This window comes from Bison bison, unplaced genomic scaffold (assembly GCF_000754665.1).
Source record: "Bison bison bison isolate TAMUID 2011002044 unplaced genomic scaffold, Bison_UMD1.0 scf7180017864295, whole genome shotgun sequence".
Classification (NCBI taxonomy): Eukaryota; Metazoa; Chordata; class Mammalia; order Artiodactyla; family Bovidae; genus Bison; species Bison bison.
The window spans coordinates 10,180,319-10,200,546 of record NW_011494867.1 but is presented as its reverse complement, the minus strand read 5'-3'; the positions used below and the strand labels follow the sequence as shown (position 1 = coordinate 10,200,546).

Genomic DNA, 20,228 nt, shown 5'->3' with positions numbered 1-20,228 from the left:
TAAGCCTCTCCCTGTCACCCCTCCTCCGCCCCCCAGGCTGGCCTGTCCTTGTCCCCAGGCACTGGTTCCTGAAGGTCATGAACTGGAAGGTCGCTGGGCCGCCCTTGTCCTCCTGTTTCTTGCTGACAGGATCTGGAGCCCTCTGGGCCCCACACTGGCTCTTCTGGTGCCGGCCTCACCTGGCCCCTTCCTTCTGTACTGACCGCTCCATCACCGCTTCTGCTCTTACTTCTCACCCCAAACTTCAGTCCGTGTGGGATGGTTAGAGATCTGTCAGGTGCAGTGAAAGGAGCCCAGTGCAGTAAACTTCCTACTCCCCACCCCCGAAGAAAAGAAATCAGTCTTAGCTTCTGTGGTTGGAAAGTCCAGGTAAAGTACTAGCTGCAGATAAGGCTGTCCGAACTCACCCCCCTCCCCCAGCCCTGTTTTCCTCCTTGATCGCCTGTCTTGGGGGCAGGAGGGCAAGTTCTCCCTGAGCAGTGACGAGATAACCTCTAACCACCCAGCTTCCAGGCTTTGGGGAGGAGAGAGAGACCGACTGCCACGGATTTCCGATTTCCGCAGAAGTCTCCAGACTGAGAGACTCTGACTGGGTTCATGTGCGCATGTGAACTAATCCCTGCAATTCTGGCTGTCTATACCTGGATCAGTGCCCATGCCTGGAGTGGGGGAGGGGCACCCCCCACCAAACCAGGAGACAGTGGGGGAGGGGTAGCCCCACCAAACCAGCAGGGGGAGTTGGGGAGGGGGGGTTCCTAAGGGAAGAGTGAAGGCGAGGGCATGCTGCTTGCAGAAGAGGGGCAGACCCAAAGAGTCCATGTCCACCCTTTATTGCAACAGTCTCTCAGCCCATGGTCCTTCTTGTCTTAAATTCATTCTATCCCCCTCCACCCCCAAAAATGGAAGTGAAAGTGAAAGTGAAGTTGCTCAGTCGTGTCTGACTGTCTGCAACCCCATGGACTGTAGCCTACCAGGCTCCTCTGTCCATGGGATTTTCCAGGCAAGGGTACTGGAGTGGGTTGCCTTTTCCTTCTCCAGGGGATCTTCCCAACCCAGGGATTGAACCTGTGTATTTTGAATTGGCAGGTAGAGTCTTACCACTGAGCCACCAGGGAAGCCTGCAAAGTAACTTTTCCTAAATCGTGGGTCTCCTCAAGTTCCTTCTCTGCCCCTTAACCATCTGTGGCTCCCATCTGCGCACTAAGTACAGGCTATCTACTTGGCCTTCCAGCCTGTCTGTCCGCAGCCACATCTCCTGTGCAGCAGCTCCCATAGCCCCCTTTGTGCATCTGCAGCCTGACCCTGTGTAACACTCTCAGCCTGCAGGCCAGTGATTCCCTCTGGGTGGAATTCCTCTCCCCTGTATCTGTCCATCTGAGACTGAGCCAGCAAACCTACCTAGTGCAATCCCTTCTGTATTTCAACAGCCAGGACCTTTGGAATCAGAGAAATTCTAAATTCGCATCCCAACTCTGTCTCCTGCCATGTGACCTCAGGCATTTCTTTGTCTGTGCCACAGTTTTCTGGTCTGTAAAATGGGGGTTCTGATGGTGCCTGCCTCTGATGCTGACTGAGAAGGTTCACTGAAGTTATATGTCTAAATGGAGAGCCCAGACATAGTGATACAGTTGGCTGTTGTTACTGTTACTTTTTTTTTTTTTAACTCTCCTAGTCATATTGGTTGTTGTTACTATTACTTTTTATATCATTATTTCTGTTCTCCTAAGGATTAGGAGCGTTTAGGATGACAGTGTGCTTTCTGATCTGAACTTTCTTGTGCATACCCTAGCTCAGCACACAGTCAGCACTCAACTCTGAGTTCACTTAGAAGAGGTGCTCAACCCCAGACTGGCACACAGTAGGTGCCATGTGGACATGCTTGAGACCTTTGACCCAGGTCTGCATGCAGTAGGTGGTCAGTACAGGGTAAGAGGTGGTTAGCACAGTGGTTAAAGGTCTAGGCTGCTTTGGATGGTCTGGGTTCAAATGCTTGCTAATCATGTGAGCTGAATTATTCACCTGCTCATCCTTTTGCTATAATGTGATTATTAGGAGGATTAAGAAAGCAAGTTCATGGTGCCGAGGATGCAGTCCGTTCTCCATAAATGGTAGTCACTGTGATTGTCATCTCATTGGTGGAATTTAATTGATGTGGAAGTAAAGTATGTGATCAGAGAGATGGGGGGAGGGAAGAGATGATGGGGAATGGATACTGAGCTGTCTGGAGGGTCTCTGGTTGCCCTGACAGAGCCATGGTGAGTGGGGAGGAGCCAGGGATAAGCTGGGAAAGGAGAAAGGAGTCATTTGCCAGACTGACTGGCAGTATGATCTCTCTGATCTCTGTAGGAAGGGCTTACAGATCATGTGTATGTGTTGGGTCAATGGCTCAGGGTGTCTGTGAAATGTTTTTTTTCTTCACCTTACAAGTAGTACAGGTCCGTTGCAGAATATTCAGAAAGCAAGATTAAGCAAAAGGAAGAGAATAAAAACCAGATATAATTCAAATATAGTTTAACACTCAGAAATTTGTTCATTCATTGATTCATTTCCTCCTTCCTTCCTTCCTTCGATTGACTACTCTGTAGGTTACTGTTCTAGGCACTGAGGGTAAATCTAGCAGCAGAGAAAGCCCCTGTTCTCATGGTGCTGATGTTTTATTGTCATCATCCAGCCCTTAAAGTGGCTCCTAATCTATCTCTTGTATAAATGTAACATTGTTTAACAGATCTTTTATTGATGAACTGACCCCAAAGTACTCTGTTGCAAGCATTTTTATTTTAGAAAGAATCTAGGCATCTGGGAATGAATCCAGTTTTCTGCTGGTTATGAGCATCAAAGGTAGAACTAGGGTGTCTTGCTTTGACTTGTAGCCTTGCTGTGCTGTGTGACCTTGAGCAAGTCTCCCAGATTCTCTGTTTCTTCATCTATAAGATTCAGTAAGTGATTGCACACAGGGTACAGGGTTGCTAAAATTGAGGATAAATTGACATGATACACATAAAGCTTATAGGCAATGCCTACTATACAATGGGTGCTCAATTAATGTAGTTATCAGTAACATAGAACCTTGCAACTGCTTCTCAGGGACTGAGTTTGGCAGTGGGATGGTTAAGGAGAATGGGGGTGTCTTTACTGTTAAAAGACAAAAACATTCATCCTAACGCTTGTTAAAGAACAGTAAGGCAGAGACTTCCCTGATGGTCCAGTGGTGAAGACGCCCACCTTCCAATGCAGAGGGCATGGTTTAGATCCCTTGTAGGGGAATTAAGACCCCACATGGTGCATAGTGCAGCCAAAAAAAAACAAAGACCAGTAAGGCAGACTTTATTCAGAGGACTGTTGTGATAGGTGTAGGGATCACTACAAGGGAGAGAGATCAAACTCAACTCTGAATACCACAAGGAAAAGTGGGAATTTGGAGTCAAGGAGCTAGGTAGGTATCAATGGCTGGAAAGTTACCAGGAGGAAGGGTCTGGGGTGAAGGGAGAAGCTGGCTAAACTGACTTAACAGGATTCTTGCTGAAGGCATGCCAAGGATCAGACATCACCGGGGAAGGGTGAGAACAAGGAGCCTGATTATATATTGAGGGGTGATCAGATGTGGCGTACGGGGAATTCTGGCTTAGTTGACTTGGCGGGATCCTTGCCAAAATCAGTGAAGGCTAAGATGAACACACAAGTCCAGAAGTTGAGACCCAGATGAAAAAAAGCTCAGTTAGAAGAGCATGGTTAGAGTTCAGTCAAAGAGAGGCTCTTTGCTATTATTGCAAGAGGGACAGGTTGGGAAAGAAACAAATTCGCTCACTGGCCTCTGCGTGTGCGGCTGTGCAGCACACACAGGTATAGCGGTCTCTATTTTGCTCTTCTGTACTGGATTTTTTTCCCCCAAGCTGCACATATGCATTTTTTCCCCCTCTAGCTTTACTCAAATTTAGAAATTTGAGTGAGAAAGGAAGGAGAGAAATTATCTAGTGAGTCAAAGGGAATATGAGGTCAGAAGGAAGCTGTAGATCTGTGACAGGGCTTTGGACCTTGTAAAGTGCTAAACAGTCTCTCTGTCATGCAATCAACAAACGGGGATTGATTGACACATCATTTCTGTTGCTCCAGAAACAATGCTGGGTGGTGATTCTTCAGTGCTACCTGAAGTGCTCTGGAAACATTATTTTCACAGTTTTCTGCAAAATTCAGTCTCCCACTGCCTTCTTGGCTCATGCATGTGTTGTTGGGGGATCCTGAGCCGCGTTGTGTGGCTTCTTTGTGTCATAAGATGTGTGGGCTTTGTAACAGCTCTTCATGTGATGTTTCCACTTGCTGTGGAGTTTGTGGCCATACCTCCGTGGAGAAGGTTGCTTGATGTCCCTTTTCCTGCTAAGTAGGGTGTCTCTGCTTCAGCGAAAGTGTTCAGTTAGTTGAAATGAATTGAGTTTTCCCTCCTTGAAAGTCTTTAGACATTAATGCAAACTTTTAGAAATTATTGCTGGTGAATCATGTAGATGTTACATCCATGTCCTCATCTCCCACCGTTTTTTCACCTCGGTACATCCTGGCATCCCGCCGCCCCACATCTGGAGCCTGGTACCCCATGCCCAGGTCTTCGGTCGCCTCCTGGTGGCCACATGGAGTGGACGTTTCTTTGTATTTGTTTACTTTCTCTCCTTCTAGCCTTCGGCAGTGACCGCTAGTTACTAAAAACATGGTTTTCCCTTCCATCTGCTTCTGTAGTGCAAAGCTCACCTACTTCTCTTTTCCTGTTTCTCATCTCCTGCTCTCACTTCCGTCTGCTGGTTCTGCTTCCCTTTTGTGCCCCAGAAGTGTGGGTGTTTCCTGGGCTCCGCCCTTGACCCTGGCTTTTCCTTCTGTGGAGCATTTCTTGAGTTCCAGCCTTTTGCCCAGGACTGAATTGACCCCTTCAGAACCTGCTGAGCTTGCAGCCCAGGTAGGGCTGGGGAGGTGGGGAGAGCTTTTCTCTCCCCTTAACCTTTTGTCGCTTTTGCCCACAAGGTCCAAATGCTTAGAAATGACCCAGAATGCCCGTTAGGATGGGATGCTCAGCAGCTCACCCCTTTCATGCACATCCCAACACATGATTCTGACCCCGTGGATGCCAACTGTCCTGCACTAGGTAGGCGCTTTGCATGTATTAGCTCATCTAATTTTTCTTACCTGTGAGGGGTATGTATGTAATAAGAACAATGACGCCAGAGTAGGAGTCCTCTCCATTTTACTGATAAGAAATCTGATTGTTTCCTCAGAGAGTCCAAAGTCACTTGTTTGGTAGACTCACAGATGACAGAGAACAAACCAGTGGTTGCCAGTGGGGAGAGGGGAGGGAGGAGGGGCACGTGAGGGGTGCGTCCAACTCTTTGCAACCCCAAGGACTGTGGCCCACCAGGCTCCTCTGTACATGAGATTCTGCAAGTGAGAATACTGGAGTGGGTTGCTATTTACTCCTCCAGGGAATCTTCCCAACCAGGGATCGAATCCAGGTCTCCTACATTGCAGGCAGATTCCTTACCACTAGGGAAGACAGGGGTAGTGGGAGAAAAGGATTATTATGGGATTTTATGACATCATGTGGGAAACTTTTGAAGATTGTAAAGCACTACAGAACTTAAAGAATCTTTAATTCAATAATAAAAATAATAAAAAAATCACTTGCTTGAGATGGCACAGTAGGTAGAGAAATTGGACTTTGAATCCAGATCTGTGTCCGAGGCTGCACTGCCCTGCCCTCTCCCTTCCTTGGAGCTTGTGCACAGTTTTCCTTCTTTTGGCCTGTCCTCATCGGTCTTGCTTTCCTGGCAGACTTCTGTACATCCTTTAAGGCCCAGTGTAGATATCCCCTCCACTCAGATGGCCTCCTTGCCTTTGTGATGTTCATCCTGTTCTGCGGTGATTACGTGTGCATCTGTTTCTTCAATTCCATGGTGAGACTGTGGAAAGAAGGGCTTTTGTCTCTCTGGTGGTGGTACCCTGTGGAGCATCCTCCCCCTCGCGGTTACCTGGTCCCGATCTCTTTTCCCCGGTGGTTGTGTCACTCTCTTGTGTGGACCCAAGTCATGGGTAGCAAGCCCTTAGCAACTCCCCAAGCTCTATCCCAAACAGGAGCTTCTGGTATCTGGTGTTTGACTCTGCTGCTAGATAGAATCTGAGCTCCTGAGGGCAGAAACCTGGTTGGCCTGGTTCTCTGCTGTGCTGTCAGCACCTGGAACAACAGCTGACCTCCCCAAGTGTGTGTTGAATAGATGAATGAACACGGTCCCCTGAGACGTTTGATAGCCGAGCTCACCCCTGGACAGTCCACGTGCCCTCTGCCAACGTAACCACCCAGTGGCCTGTATGGAGAGTCTTTAGGTGCTGAGGCTCTGAAACCCTTGTTCCCCTCTGGCCTCTGGCCCACATTCCTGCCCTGGAGCCCCTAGGTGTCTTCCTCTCCAACTGAATTTGATGCCTTGGCTTTTCGGCTTCTGCTCAGTGGCCTCAGCAGGGCCAAGTCCCCAGAGGCTTGTGTGTAAGTCAGGGCTGTTAACCTTAGCATTTTGTGTTTTGTTTCATCAGTGCATTTGAAATTAACTTGCCTGACATCCTGTTTTAGTTCTGGACTTAATTTCCAATCATCTGTCTCATTTTTCCTCATGCACTTATTCTTTTTTTTAATCATCTGTGTATTTCTGTAACTGTCCTTGCCAATCATAAGTTATCATAATCCTTAAAGATAATGACGAACACTGGACTTTTATTGTGCCAGAAATTGTGCTGAGGTCATTGTATCAGTTTCCTGTGGCTGCTGTAACAAATGACCACAGACTCAGTGGTTTAAAACAACACAATTTCTCGTCTTAGAGTCTGGAGGGCAGAAGTCCAAAATCAACCTCACTGAACTAGCATAAAGGTGTGGGCAGGACTGTATTCCTTCCAGAGGCTTGAAAGGAGAATCTGTTTCTTTGCCTTTTTTGGCTTCTACAGGTTCTGCATCCCTTGGCTTGTGGCCCCTTCCTCCATCTTCAAGGCCAGCAGTATCTGGATGAGTCCTTCTTATGAAGCCATCTCTTTGATTCTTCTGCTTTCCTCACTTCCATATTTGAGGACCCTTGTGATGACATTGGGCCCACTCTAGTCATCCGGGACAATCTTCCCATGCTGAGACCCTCAATTTAATCACACTTGTAAAGTGTGCCATGGACATGCCCTTTGCCATGTCCAGTCACAGAGTCACAGGTTCTGGAAATTAGGGTATGGACATCTTTGGGGGCTACTGTCTTGCCAGCCAGAGTCATTTAATCCTCACTTTATTTCATGACACCATGGCCCCATGTGGTACCAGGGTCCTATTGTCATTCCCATTTCACAGACAGGAAAACTGAGGCTCAGAGCCAGGAAAGCACCGACCCTGGGTTGCATGGAGGTGGAACTGTGTTCCTTACCCAGTGTCTGCCCTCCGGCCAACACTCCTGACGCCCTGCTGCTTCCCAACACGTGCAGCTGAAATTCTTTTGAAACAAGGAGGGAAGACCATGGGCGAGCTCTTTTCTTTTTTCCCCTTCTCCTTCCTCCCCCAGTTTTGTTGAGAAATAATTGGCATGCACCACTGTATGAGCTTAAGGGGTACAGCATGATGGTTTGGTTTCCATGTATCATGAAATGATGATCTTAATAGGCTTAGTTAACATTCATCCTCTGATATAGATACAATAAAAAGAATGGAAAAAATATTTTTTTTCTCCTTAATAAGAACTCTTAGGAGCTATTCTCTGAACAGTTTGCCACAAGCTCTTTTTCTGAAAGTCAAGGGGCAGACCGGAGGCCTGTGCCTCTGGCTGGAGGCACATTTCTAAGAATACACAGCTCAGAGGTAATTTTTCTGCCTTTGTTCAAGTGGAAAACCTGTGATGGTCTCTGGGGAGCAACACTCCTTAATTCAAACGCCTCCATTTTTCCTAGGAAAGATTTCTGACTCTGCTGCTTTTGACTGAAAGGATGGCCCTTGGAGGTCATCTGATCTGACCCGGAAGTAGTTTTCTTCCCTTTTTTGGGCTATAATTCTACCCTGACTCTAGAATGGAGTGTATTGTTCAGGATTTGAAAATAAAGGAAGCTGCTGGCCAGGGGCTGGCCAGGGGCCGGCCAGGGGCCCCTCTGGGTCACATGCTGGGGCTTCTGGGGAGGAGGGAAAAGAGTCAGACTTTTGTGAGCCCCTGGGAGCCCCCTGCCTGATCAAGGAGGGCCTGTGTTCACTCTGTTGAGCTCTTGTAGCCCTGAACTGGAATGCCACTTGCACTGTTTTTTTTTATTTTATTTATTTATTTTTGGCTGCGCTGGGTCTTGGTCGCTGCAGCTGCATGCAGGCTTTCTCTAGTTGTGGCGAGGAGGGGCTGCTCTCTAGTTGCGGTGCAAAGGCTTTTCATTGTGATAGCTTCTCTTGTTGTGAAGCATGGGCTCTAGGTGCGTGGGCTTCAGTAGTTACAGCACGTGGGCTCAGTCGTTGTGGCACAGGGGCTTAGCTGCTCTGTGGTATGTGGGATCTTTCCGAGCCAGAGATTGAACCCATGTGCACTACATTGGCAGGTGAATTCTTATCTATTCTTATCTGGACAACCAGGGAAGCCAATTTAAAAAATATATATATATATTGAAATATAGTTGATTTACATCACTTGCTCTGTTCTTGATTTGGCAAAATCTAACTGCCATGTGTTCGATTTGGGGAAAGTAACTTTTCTTCTTTGGCACTTTGTTACACTCATTATCCAACAAATGTACATTGAGGACCTACTATGTGCCAGGGACTCTGGACACTAGGGAAGTTGAGCAATCCAGATCACAGAGCTTGCATTCACAGAAAATGCAGGGGCAGCTAATAGACAATCTAGCAAATGTGGTCTTTTCAGAATGAGATGAGTGCTAGGAAAATGAAATGAAGCAGTGGGCCAGAGACACATTGTGGGAAGGCTGCTGTTAGCCAGGGTGGTCAGGGGAGGCCTGAAGTGGAGGGGACACGAAGGCAAGACCTGAATGAAAAGGAAGTGGGCATGCGGGTACCTGGGTGAGGAGTGACCCCAGCAAAAGGGGAGGGCCTCAGACCATGCATCCTGTAATGGTCCAGCTTCCAGAGTATGTAAAGAACTCATACAACTCAACAAGACTGGTATTGGAAAATGGGCAAGGGATTCGAATGGACATTTCTCCAAAGGAGACATACACATGGCCAGTAAACACATGCAGAGATGCTCAGCATCAGTAGTCATTAGGGGAATGGAAATCAAACCACAGTGAGATGTGACTTCACACACACTAGGGAGCTGTGATAACAGGAGTTGTAAGGTGTCGCGAGTCAGAACCTTCGTGCATTGCTGGGGGGAAGGAGAGCTGGTGCAGGCACCGTGGGAAACAGCTTGGCAGTTCCTGAAAGGCTAAGCCTAGCTCTTTCACGCCTTAGTATCTACCTGAGAGAGATGAAAACACACAAAAACTTGTGCGTGAATGTTCACAGCAGCATGATTCACAGTTGCCCCAAAGCGGAAACCACCCAATGTTCATCAGCTGGTGAAGGGATACACAAAATGTGGTCCATCCGTGAATGGAATATTAGTCACCCATAAAAAGGAATGGAGTACTGATTCATGAGACAGCATGGGTGAACCTTGAAAACATTGCTGAGTGAAACATTATGCCGAGAAGTCAGACGCGAAAGGCCACATGGCGTGGGATTCCATTTATTTCAAGTTTCCAGAGCTAGCAAGTCCGTGGAGATATAAAGCAGGTTTAGTGGTTGCCAGTAGTGAGGATGAGGGATAAAGTGTGACTCTTCATGGGCACCAGGTCTCCTTTTGGGGTGATGAAAATGTTCTAAAATAGACAATGGTGATGGTTGCGCAACCTCATGGATATACTAAAAACCAGTGAATTTTACACTTATAAGGGGTGAATTTTATGGTATGTAAACCTCTCAGTTTTTAAAACGTAAAGAAGAAAAGGGGTGGGAGGAAGGCAGAAATCCAGCAGTGTGATGGCCTCGCAGTGTGCAGGGAACGGGGTCAGAGGTGGGGCTCAGGGCCATGGCCACAACTCTGATTTTGCCTCAACGGCCTGCATTTTATTCCCACAACTTTTGTCCACGACCTTGTGGAATTTCGCCTTTGGCCTTACTGTGGTTCATTACCAGGTCGGCCTCTCTGGCTCTGCCATGTTCCTCTTCATGTCAGACTTGCCTTTGCCCAGGGCGGCTGTGCAGGTCCACGTGCTCCAGATGTGCTCAGCCCCGCCACGTGCTCGCGCGTGAACTTGCTCTCGCGCGTGAACTTGCTCTCGCGCGCTCTCGTTTCCCGCCTCCCCTGTGCGTTCCGCCATTGTCGTCCACATCCTTATCGTCACCCTGTGCCATTTTTTAGAGCCTCTGGCTCTGTGCCAGGTTCAGTTCTGAGCTTTCCTTTCCACAGTTCAGACGAGGATTGATGGCGAGACCCGGCACCAGCCCCCACGGCTGGGTTTTCATCTTCCAGTCCAGCGCCTGGCACCGAGCTGGTGTCCAGGGGAGTATTACGTTGCCAGCAACCTTTCCTCAGAAGTGGGTCCTTAAAACGGGAAAGTCTGTCTTGGATATTCATGTGGGTTAGTAGCTGTGTGAATCAATAAAAGAGTGGGATGAATCAGCTATAAATGTGTGGGCGAACTCGAGGGCTGCAAGTGTCAACAGCCACAGGAGGGTGAAACCCACTTGTGTGTTTGTCCCCACCACGCAGGGGGCTCGGAGACAGGGACTGAGAAGCTACCCCTCCCACCCCCAGCTTAGAACATACAGGATCAGAGACGGGATGCCACGGGTCCCTGGTCACACAGCAGAGAGAGGCAGAGCCAGGGCTTGAACCCGGGCCTCCTGGCTCTCTGAGCTGCTGAGGGCTGGTGTCTGCTTTGCTCTTCTGGGGCACCGTGCTTGGCGATGTGAGCAGGGAAGGGAGAGAAGAAGGCCCACGTGATGCAGGCATTGCTAATCCTAGCAACACTGTGGTGGTGGGCTGCCCTTCCCATGCACTTTTATTTACAGGGCACCTTTGTCCAGATCAGTCAATTGCTACCTGTCTGTTCTCATCTGATTATTTCTCCCAGTCTCTTCGTTAGAAGGCACACCTTTAAAATCCGGGGAGGGGATTGGTTTTATTCTTACAAGACAGAATCTCCCATTGAAGTGACCCAGCTGAGGACTGGGGACTGAAATGCTTCTAAGCTGCTAAGATAGATGGGCAGAGGCTCCTCATTTACTCAAGAAATGTTTATTGAGTGTGGGCAGTGTGTCAGGCACCGTTCTGGGGCCTGGAGATGTCCTCCTAGGGGACAAAATGCCTGTCCTTCTGGGGTAGGGATGAGCAGACTGCAGGAGCCCTAAGGGATGTCATTCTGAGCCATTCAACTCTTGTTTTACACCCAGTAATAATAAGCTAATTATATGCTCCTCTAGCCAGTGGCAAGTCACAAACAGAGAGGCCGGTAGAGAAAGGCGTTTTGAACTTGCCCACTGAAGCTGGTGCTCTTGTCTTTGGAGTTCTGTTAGAATTTAGCTCTTAAGCTGTTAACATAGCCCCCTTCTTCCTCTTTACCCAGTTAGCTAGATGAATTCTAGGTCGTCCTTCAAGACCCAGATCCAACATCGTGGCCTCTGTGAAGCCTGCCCTGATCACTGCCCCCAGGCAGAGTTAATTTCTTTACTTCTTTGATGTTCCCCTCTGCCCTGTGATGCCTTGTGGTCATGGTGCTAACTTCACTGTATTCACATGCTTAGTTTTTCTTTTTTTGCCCTGCTAGGATTGTGTATTCTTGGAGGGTTCGGACTGTATCTTATTCATCAGTCTTTGAACCACAAGTGTTTGTCAAATGACTAACAGCAATGGAAGAAACAGAAAACCTATAGGAGAATGCAGAGATGTAGCCCAGGGCATGTAGTGCTCAGGCAGTCAGGCGCTGAATCCTTCAGTGTCTCCAGAGTGTCTCCTTGTCAACGAGGCCGTCGTGGACTCATAGCCTCCAGGAACTGGTTGCAACCACTGGTTCTCTAAGTCAGGAGATGCAGTTGGCTGTAGCACACCGACTTCCATTTAAGGAAGTAAAAGTAATCATAAAAAAAAAAGTTCTGGTGCTTTGTCACTGGGGGAAAACCTTTAGCTGTCCTGATCGTTTCGGTCTCCTGATCGGGTCCTTCCCTGAGGGTTCTACTGAAGGAATCATCTTTCTTTTCCTCTGGTTATCCTATACTCCATTTTCTTGTGTTCTGTGTCAGACTAGGAAAGCGGGGTCATTCATTTCACAAAAATCCAATGGGAAAGGAATCATTTGAGATATCTCCTGCTTTGAGGAGGGGTGGGACAAAGCGTCAATGTGCATGGGCTGTGCGAACTCATATGCAAGGACTGTATACACATCCACGGAGCCCTTGTCCTCTGTGTCAGAGAGAGGGGCTGTTCCCCCCACTTCCAGGTCCTCATCTGTGGCCGCCTGGGCTCCCCTGTTAGCAGCCCACTGGAAATGATGCAGCTGTGGCTTCTGTCCAGCTGTCCCTCTGCCCCAGGCGGCAGGATGTTTGAATTCTTTCCTGTTTCCTTTCATGCCCACTCTGGGGAGCTTGCTCAGTGGAAGCTGACAGCTCAGCTTTTTTGGTGTGTGGGTTGTTTTCTTCCTTACTGAACCTTGTTTGCATAACTTCTTAGGGAGTCTATATAAGGTAAGGGCAGCTTCAGCCCGACTCTGGGGCAATTTCCTGCTGTCTCCTTCCCCCTTTCTTTTGTCTTGCTCTGAACTTCAGCACTGGGTGGAAATTATGAAATGGTTACTTCTGTCTCTCTTTTTTCTTTCTGTTGACCGGTAGATGTTTTGTTGGGTGCCTGCTATGTGCTTGGCACTGGAGATGTGACTCGAATTGGACAGGTATGGAAGCAGCTAAAAAGATCAAAGGACGTGCCCCCAAAGTTTTGCTTAGGTTCCATAGGGAGTTTCCTAGGCTATTTTGGTGGTGAGGGAGGTTTTTTTTTTTTTGCTTGTTTGTATTTCTAGTTATTCTACACCTCATATGTGTTTTGTGTGTAATGAAAAAAAATTGCTCAAAACATTTGCAAAAGTGTGAGAGAGTCACACTGTTTGGCTCATGGCAGAGTCTCAGTCGCCTTTGGGTTTTGTCCTCTGGCCAGTGCCAGCTGTGGGAAAAGGTAGAAGGGAAGACAGGTCTTTTTGGGAGGAAGATGAGGGCCCTGGATCAATGTGGATCCTGTGTCAGGGTCGCCATGGCGAGAATATTGAGTGTGACGGATCAGACTGCCCCTCAGTGATTCTGAACCTCAGGAGATTTCCAATGTGGCTGGGAGGTGTGCAGGAGGGCAGGGAGTCCTCGAGGGCTTGGTGGGGATTGTGTGCCGTTCATAGTTTTTGGGAAGATTTTTAGAGCAGCTCATCCCTGAGGCCTTGGTGATTCCAGAGACATCTGACCTCCCTTTTTTCTTCACTCCTCTTCCCATGCCCTCTGTGGTCATGTCTCTTTCTTTGTATCATTCCATGTCCTTCATATCCCCTTGCAGGATCGAGGAGGGTGATAGAGGAGGGAGGGGGAGGAAGGGGCTACAGAGGAGAGAGCGCCTAGTGACCGCTGCTGGCGTTTCTGAGCACAGTTCTGCCAGGCAGTGTCCCAAGAACTTTACATGCAGTGACTTTATGCTGCAGATTAATGTACTTAATATGTGACGGCGAGAAGCCTTGAAAAGAGGAACAGGACTTTGAACCAAGTGGGCCCTGTCTGGGGTCTCTAGGTCCTGGGGGTCCTTAGGGCTGTGGGATTGGCTGGTGCAGATGTTTCACACTGATAACCCATCCTTGACCTGTGATGAGGCTACATAGACCAATGAAAGGGTCAAGTTCTTTTGAGAGGGGACTTCTATTAACACCCTATAAGGACCATCTCTTCATGGACAAGACTCTTCCTGGGCGGGAAGGGGAGGGTGTCCACAGCCCCGAATTGAGGCCACCACAGCGAGGGCCCAAAGGCATTGCCCAAAGGCCATTGACGGTGTTCGGGGACGGGGCTTCCGACCTTGTTTTGTCATTGGTGGAGGGCTCCCCTGAGATGGGGCTCTATGTGGCTTTTTGTGATGCATTTGGGAATCCTTGTTAGTGTACAAGGATTAGTGTACAAGTTAGTGTACAAGTGTGTCAGACACACAGAGGTCACAGAAAAGCTGTTAGTAGTGCCGTGATTCAGCAGCCCTTTTTCTAGAGACCACTCTTCTTTGTCTTGGGCTGTGGATTTGAGGGGAGGGAGAGTCTCTGGGGGACAGTCCCGGTGGTCTTTGATGGTGAGATGCTCAAGGAACCATGCCTCGAATTCTATAAATTACAACATTGAGAAGACAGACCATACAGGAAGCTCCTTTATATGATCACTTCCTTAAAATGAAAGGGTGTGGGTGGGGAGGATGGGGGTGGGGCTGAACTCTGGGCATTTCAGCTTTTCTGCCCACAAGACCCTTGTCTCACCCTCTTTCCCAGCCAGGGGAGAACAGGTCCTCTGAGTTGAAAACCCCATCTTCTGCTCTCCTCACCTCATCCTCTAGGTCAGTGGTTCTCAGGCTATGGAGGCATAAGAATCTCCCCCAGGGTCTCTTTTAAACTGACTTCTGTTTAAAAATGGCCCCGTTCCTAGAGTTTCAGAATTCACGGTCTAATGAGTTCCTGGGAAATGATGTTGCTGCTGGTCCGAGGAACACACTTTGAGAGCTGCTGCTCTAGATGGAACCAGGAAAAAGAGATGTCTGGTTTCTTGTCACTTCACCTCTCTGAGCCTCAGTTTCTCTATCTGTGAAGTGGGATTGTGGGCAGTGCTGACCAGATGGAGAGGTTGGGATGAGAAAATGTGCAGTCACACGTAAATGCTTAGGATGGCACCTGCCGGGTAGCAAGCTCTCAGTGAACAGCTTCTGTTATCTTCAGGACCCTCGTTCATCTTATCTGTGCCCCCTAATGCTTGGCACTGTGCTTGGCACACAGTAGGCCCTCAAGAAATCTTCATGAGACCAGCGGTTCCATGACCATGTGCCTAGGAGGCCCCTACTTTGAGACTCAGCAGAGTGAACGTTAAGTTGGTGGATGCAGAAAGCCAGCTCAGAGGCTGGAAGGCACGGAGGCTATCCCCTGGGGTTTGGCAGTGGAGGCCACTGTGGACCTCATTTCACCAGACAGGTGGGGAGAGAAATACAGTCACCAGCCCCATCAGCCAAGCCTTTCATGCTCTTTCTTTTTCATTTAATCCTCAATATGCCTTATGAGATATATGTGACCCATTTTGCAGATGAGGAACTTGAGGCTTGGAGGCATTCAGGAATCTGGTCTTATCACAGAGCTGGGACAGAATGGGGATGAGTTTCCAGTGGATTCCAAAACTTGGATTCAACCCGGATGCTGTAGACCAGAATGTTGAGACTGAATGGTTCAGGGGGCAAGCAGGTGTACACAGCTGTTCTGGGACCTCTCTCAGAGGGGGCTCAGGGTGTGTCCTCTGGTGTGAATTCAGGGCCTGGGTGCCCCCATTGGGTTATCCAGAGCTGCACCTTGACTCCTCTGCCCCCTCAACCCCAGACTGGGAAGATGTGCCACTGAGTCCCCCGAGTGCCACCCCGGGGGTGGCAGTAACCTCAGGACCAATCTTCTAGCCAAGTTTGCTATCCCAGTGTGTAGGCGCCATCACATACATTCACACTCATGCATGAGCATGCACGTACACACAGACAGGCACACACAGACACGCTTCATATACGTGTGTGTGAGGAGGTCAAGCTCTCCCTTCCAGGTGATACACCCGTGCGCACATCCGTGTTTGATCTGCCCAGTTTGTTCAGAGGAGGGAAGTGAGTGACTAAACGAGAACTTCCTCCTGCGTTGACTAGCTGGAGGTCAGATGGCTAAGAACCTCCTTCAGGAGGCTTGAGGGCTGGAGGTCTGTGTGGGCAGCTGTGCAAAGGTCTCCCAGACCAACAGGTTTTTCACGTCAGACTTTCCGCTGACTTTTCAGTGTCATGCCACATCCTGAGCAGCGGACATTTGTAAGCAAAATGTGACCCTCGGATTTTCAAAAATGTCAGCAATCTTCTCGGCCAGACCATTGTCAGATAAGCACCAAACTGCCACCCAGGAAAGTGGTCTCTCCTGCTGTGATAATTTAAATGACACTGGCCTGCAGTTCTGGAAGATCTTACGGCCGTGTCCTTGGGGCTGGGGGTAAGGCGTCTGTCCTGTGACAGGTCTTAGGCTGGTACTTGGGACACACGGTTTGTAACTTTCTCAGTGGCTTTGGCCAGTGACGGAGCAGTTGGGATCCAAGTGTGGTCACGGGATCCCAAACATCCAGACTGACCAATGAGGTAAAGGGAAATAGAGTGGTTGCTGTGGAAACAGGCTGCAAGTTCTTTTGCTGGTGTTGTCTTGGCATTAGCAAGTCAGGAGGCATCAGATGTGTGGTCCGCCTCCCCCTCAAGTCAAGGCTGCAATTTAATTAAACACTTTGGAACTGCTTCTCCTGATCCTCCAGTAACACTACTCAGAAGAACACACTGGCTTCCCAAATGCAGCCTCCAGTGCCAGGAAATACAGGGGAACGAAAGGGCTCCTGTACTGGCCGTGCGTGGTTGTGTGAGTTTCAGTTCCTCAGCCCCACCAGCCTTATTTCCTGTGCTCACACCTCACCCGCAGCTCCACTCCAGGGAGAAGGTTCTACGGGGTCCGGCCAGACAGGTTTCACAGCATCCCATTTTATCCTCATGGCTGATGCAGAAGAGAGGTGTAAAATCACCTAATTTGGAAACATCCCAAAAGCCCATCAGTGGGTGCATGGACGAATAGAACAGAATGTGGTCCATCCATACGATGGAGTATTAGTCAGCCATAAAAGGAACGAAGTACCAGAATTCCCTGGTGGTGCAGTAGATAGGAATCTGCCTGCCAGTGCAGGGGACATGAGTTCAATCCCTGGTCTGGGAAGATCCCACACGCTGCGGACTGACATGTCGTGTGCCACAACTGCTGAGCCGGAGCTCTAGAACCTGTGAGCTACAACTACTGAAGCCGGCAAGCCCTAGAGTCAGCACAGTGCAACTGCTGAATTCTGTGCACCTAGAATCTGCTCCACAGCAGGCGAACCCACCGTGATGAGAGACCTGCACACCACAATAAAGGGTAGCCCCTGCTCGCCGCTACTGGCCTTGCAAAGCAATGAAGACCCAGTGGAGCCAATAAATAAATAAAGCCTTCAAGCTATTAAAAAAAAAAAAAAAAGGAATCAAATGCCGATCATGTTTCCACATGGATGAACTTTGCCAACATGCTGAGTTGAAAGAAGGCAGACACAAAAGACCACATGCTGTAGGGTTCCTTCCATCTGTAAAACGTCCAGAAAAGGCAAATCCAGGGACAGAAAGTAGCTGAGTGGTTGCTTAGGACTGGGGGGACGGGGGAAGGGTGAGGAGTGATGGCTGGTGGGTAGGGGTGATGGCTGGTGGGTAAGGGGTTCTTTTGGGGGGCGATGCAGATGTTCTGGAATTAGACTGTGGTGATGATGGCACCATATTGCGTATGTCCTAAGTGCCACTGACTTGTATGCTTTAAAATAGTTAAAATGGTGAATTTTTTGTGGTGTGACGTTTACTTCCATAAAAGGAAAAATGGAGAGGACCAAAAAATCACCCCATTTTTCAGATGAGGCCAACTGAGGCTCAGATGTTTGGGGATTAAGTCAGGTTCCTCTGGAGTTAGAGATGGCACTCATGTGGTCTCCTGTTCCCAGACTTCTCCTTCCTCATTTCCCATAGCCAGTCAGTCACTTGTTTGGTTGATAAGTCATATCTGACTTTTTGCGACCCCGTGGACTGCAGCACACCAGGCTTCCCTGTCTTTCACTATCTCCCTGAGTTTTCTCAAACTCATGTCCATCAAGTCAGTGATACCATCCAACCATCTCATTGTCTGTCACCCCCTTCTCCCCTTGCCTTCAGTTTTTCCCAGCATCAGGGTCTTTTCCAGTGAGTCAGCTCTTTGCATCAGGTGGCAAAATATTGGAGCTTCAGCATCAGTCCTTCCAATGAATATTCAAGGTTGATTTCCTTTAGGATTGACCAGTTTGATCTCCTTGCTGTCCAAGGGACTCTCAAGAGTCTTCTCCAGCACTACAGTTTGAAAGTGTCAGTTCTACAGTGCTCAGCCTTCCTTATGGTCCAGCTCTCACATGCATACATGTGCGACGTATGTTGGTCACTAACCCCTTTTAACTTGGCCCATGAAGTGTCCCTGAGACCCGTCTTTCTTCTCTGTCCTCACCACTCTGTCACCCACTGACCCCTGTGGTCAGGTCCTGGGATGGGCTCCCACCAGCCTCCCATGGCCAGGTCGGGGGGTGGTTCCCTAAAGGAGGAGGGCTGGGCAGACACACCTGAGATACACCTTGGCTCCAGGCTGGCTTGTCCTTGGTGCATTACCTTGGGCATGTCACACGACCTCCTGGCTTCATCTCCCAAATGGAGGTTTGGATGTAGATGATGGTGACCATGATGTCCCCCATGGCCCACCTCCCCGCATCCTTTTGAAGACCTGATGAATACTAACCCATAAACTGAAGGGTGCTGTGTCAGCGTGAATGGCGATTATGATCTGTTTCCTTTAAGAAAAGCCTGGATATAGAGTTTGAATCTGGAGTCCGTGCCCTGTCGAGCACTGTGTCTTAGCTCCCCCGGGTCAGATGGTTCCCTGCTAGACTGGCTGGCTTGTTGTCTAGGATGAACTTGGGCTTTGAGGTACTAACCAGCCAGTGTGGACTGTCTCCATCACACTCAGAGGGCTGGTGGTCTTGATGGCTCAGACAGTAAAGCGTCTGACTACAATGCGGGAGACCTGGGTTTAGTCCCTGGGTTGGGAAGATCTCCTGGAGAACGAAATGGCACCCCACTCCAGTATTCTTGCCTAGAAAATCCCATGGACGAAGGAACCTGGTAGGCTACAGTCCATGGGGTTGCAAAGAGTCAAACACGACTGAGCGACTTCACTTTCACTTTATACTTTGTGTGGGATTCCACATGGAGGCACCTGGAATGATTCTAGGATCAAGACGCCTTGGTTTTTGTTTGTTTGTTTATTTATTGGCTGTGCTGGGTCTTTTTTGCTGCTTGAGGGCTTTCTCTAGTTGCAGAGTGGGGGCTACTCTTTGGTTGCAGTGCTCGGGCTTCTCATTGCGGTGGCTTCTCTTGCTGGAGATCACAGGCTCTAGGCCACGAGGGCTTCAGTAATCGCGGCACATGGGCTCAGTAGTTGCAGCTCACGGGCTCCGGAGTGCAGGCTCAGCAGTTGTGGTGAAGAGGCTTAGTTGCATCTTGGCATGTGGAATCTTCCCAGAGCAGGATCAGACCTGTGTCCCCTGCATTGGCAGGTGGATTCTTAACCACTGGACCACCGGAAGCCCAAGATGCCTTGGTTTTAAGAAAGTAAAGTCGTGAAACCTCAAAGTGTGATCCTTTGACTAACAGCATCAGTATGACCTTGGAGCTAGTTAGGAATGCAGACCCCAGGGTCCCGTCCTAGACCTGCCGAATTGGAATCTGCATTTAAGTGAGATGTCAGGTGATTCAGATACACACAGTGCTTGGGAAACACAGCTCCACGAGTCGCTGGGTCCCTGAGAAATCCTAAAGCCAGCAAGGAAAAGCCGTTTGAGAGCATGAGCTGAGTCAAGGGGCAGGTACAGGATGATTAACCCCAAACCATCAGCACTGACTCGATGGACACGAGTTAGTGATGGACAGGGAAGCCTGGCGTGCAGCAGTCCATGGGGTCGCGAAGAGTCGGACATGACTGAGCGACTGAACCAACTGAGCAGCAGCCTGCGTCCTGGCCATCATCAGGGAGGGGCTGAATCGAGACTTCACTGGTAACTGCAGTTGACATGTGAACTGTTTAGGGAGTAATCTGAGTAAGGATATGTGAGGCCTCAACTAAAAGGGCTGGATTTTGGTGCAAAACTGAAAGGGGTCCTGATTAAATGGGGACATAAAGTATGTCTGGAAATTGGTTCTCACCTGGCAGCAGCTGGGGGTGGTTCTGTTCCCCAGGGAACACCGGGTAACAGCTGGAGACGTTGGTGGTGGTCATCCTGGGGTGAGGGTGTGATACTGGCATGGAGGGGGCAGAGGCCAGGGTTGCTGCTCAGTCCTCCAATG

At 49.1% G+C, this 20,228-nt stretch overlaps 1 protein-coding gene across 1 annotated transcript in view; it reads left to right on the top strand.

The window, feature by feature from the left end:
• COTL1 (coactosin-like F-actin binding protein 1) overlaps nt 1-20,228 on the top strand; it is a 44,642-nt gene that overhangs the window by 3,535 nt on the left and 20,879 nt on the right. The gene's annotated exons all lie outside the window — the stretch shown is intronic.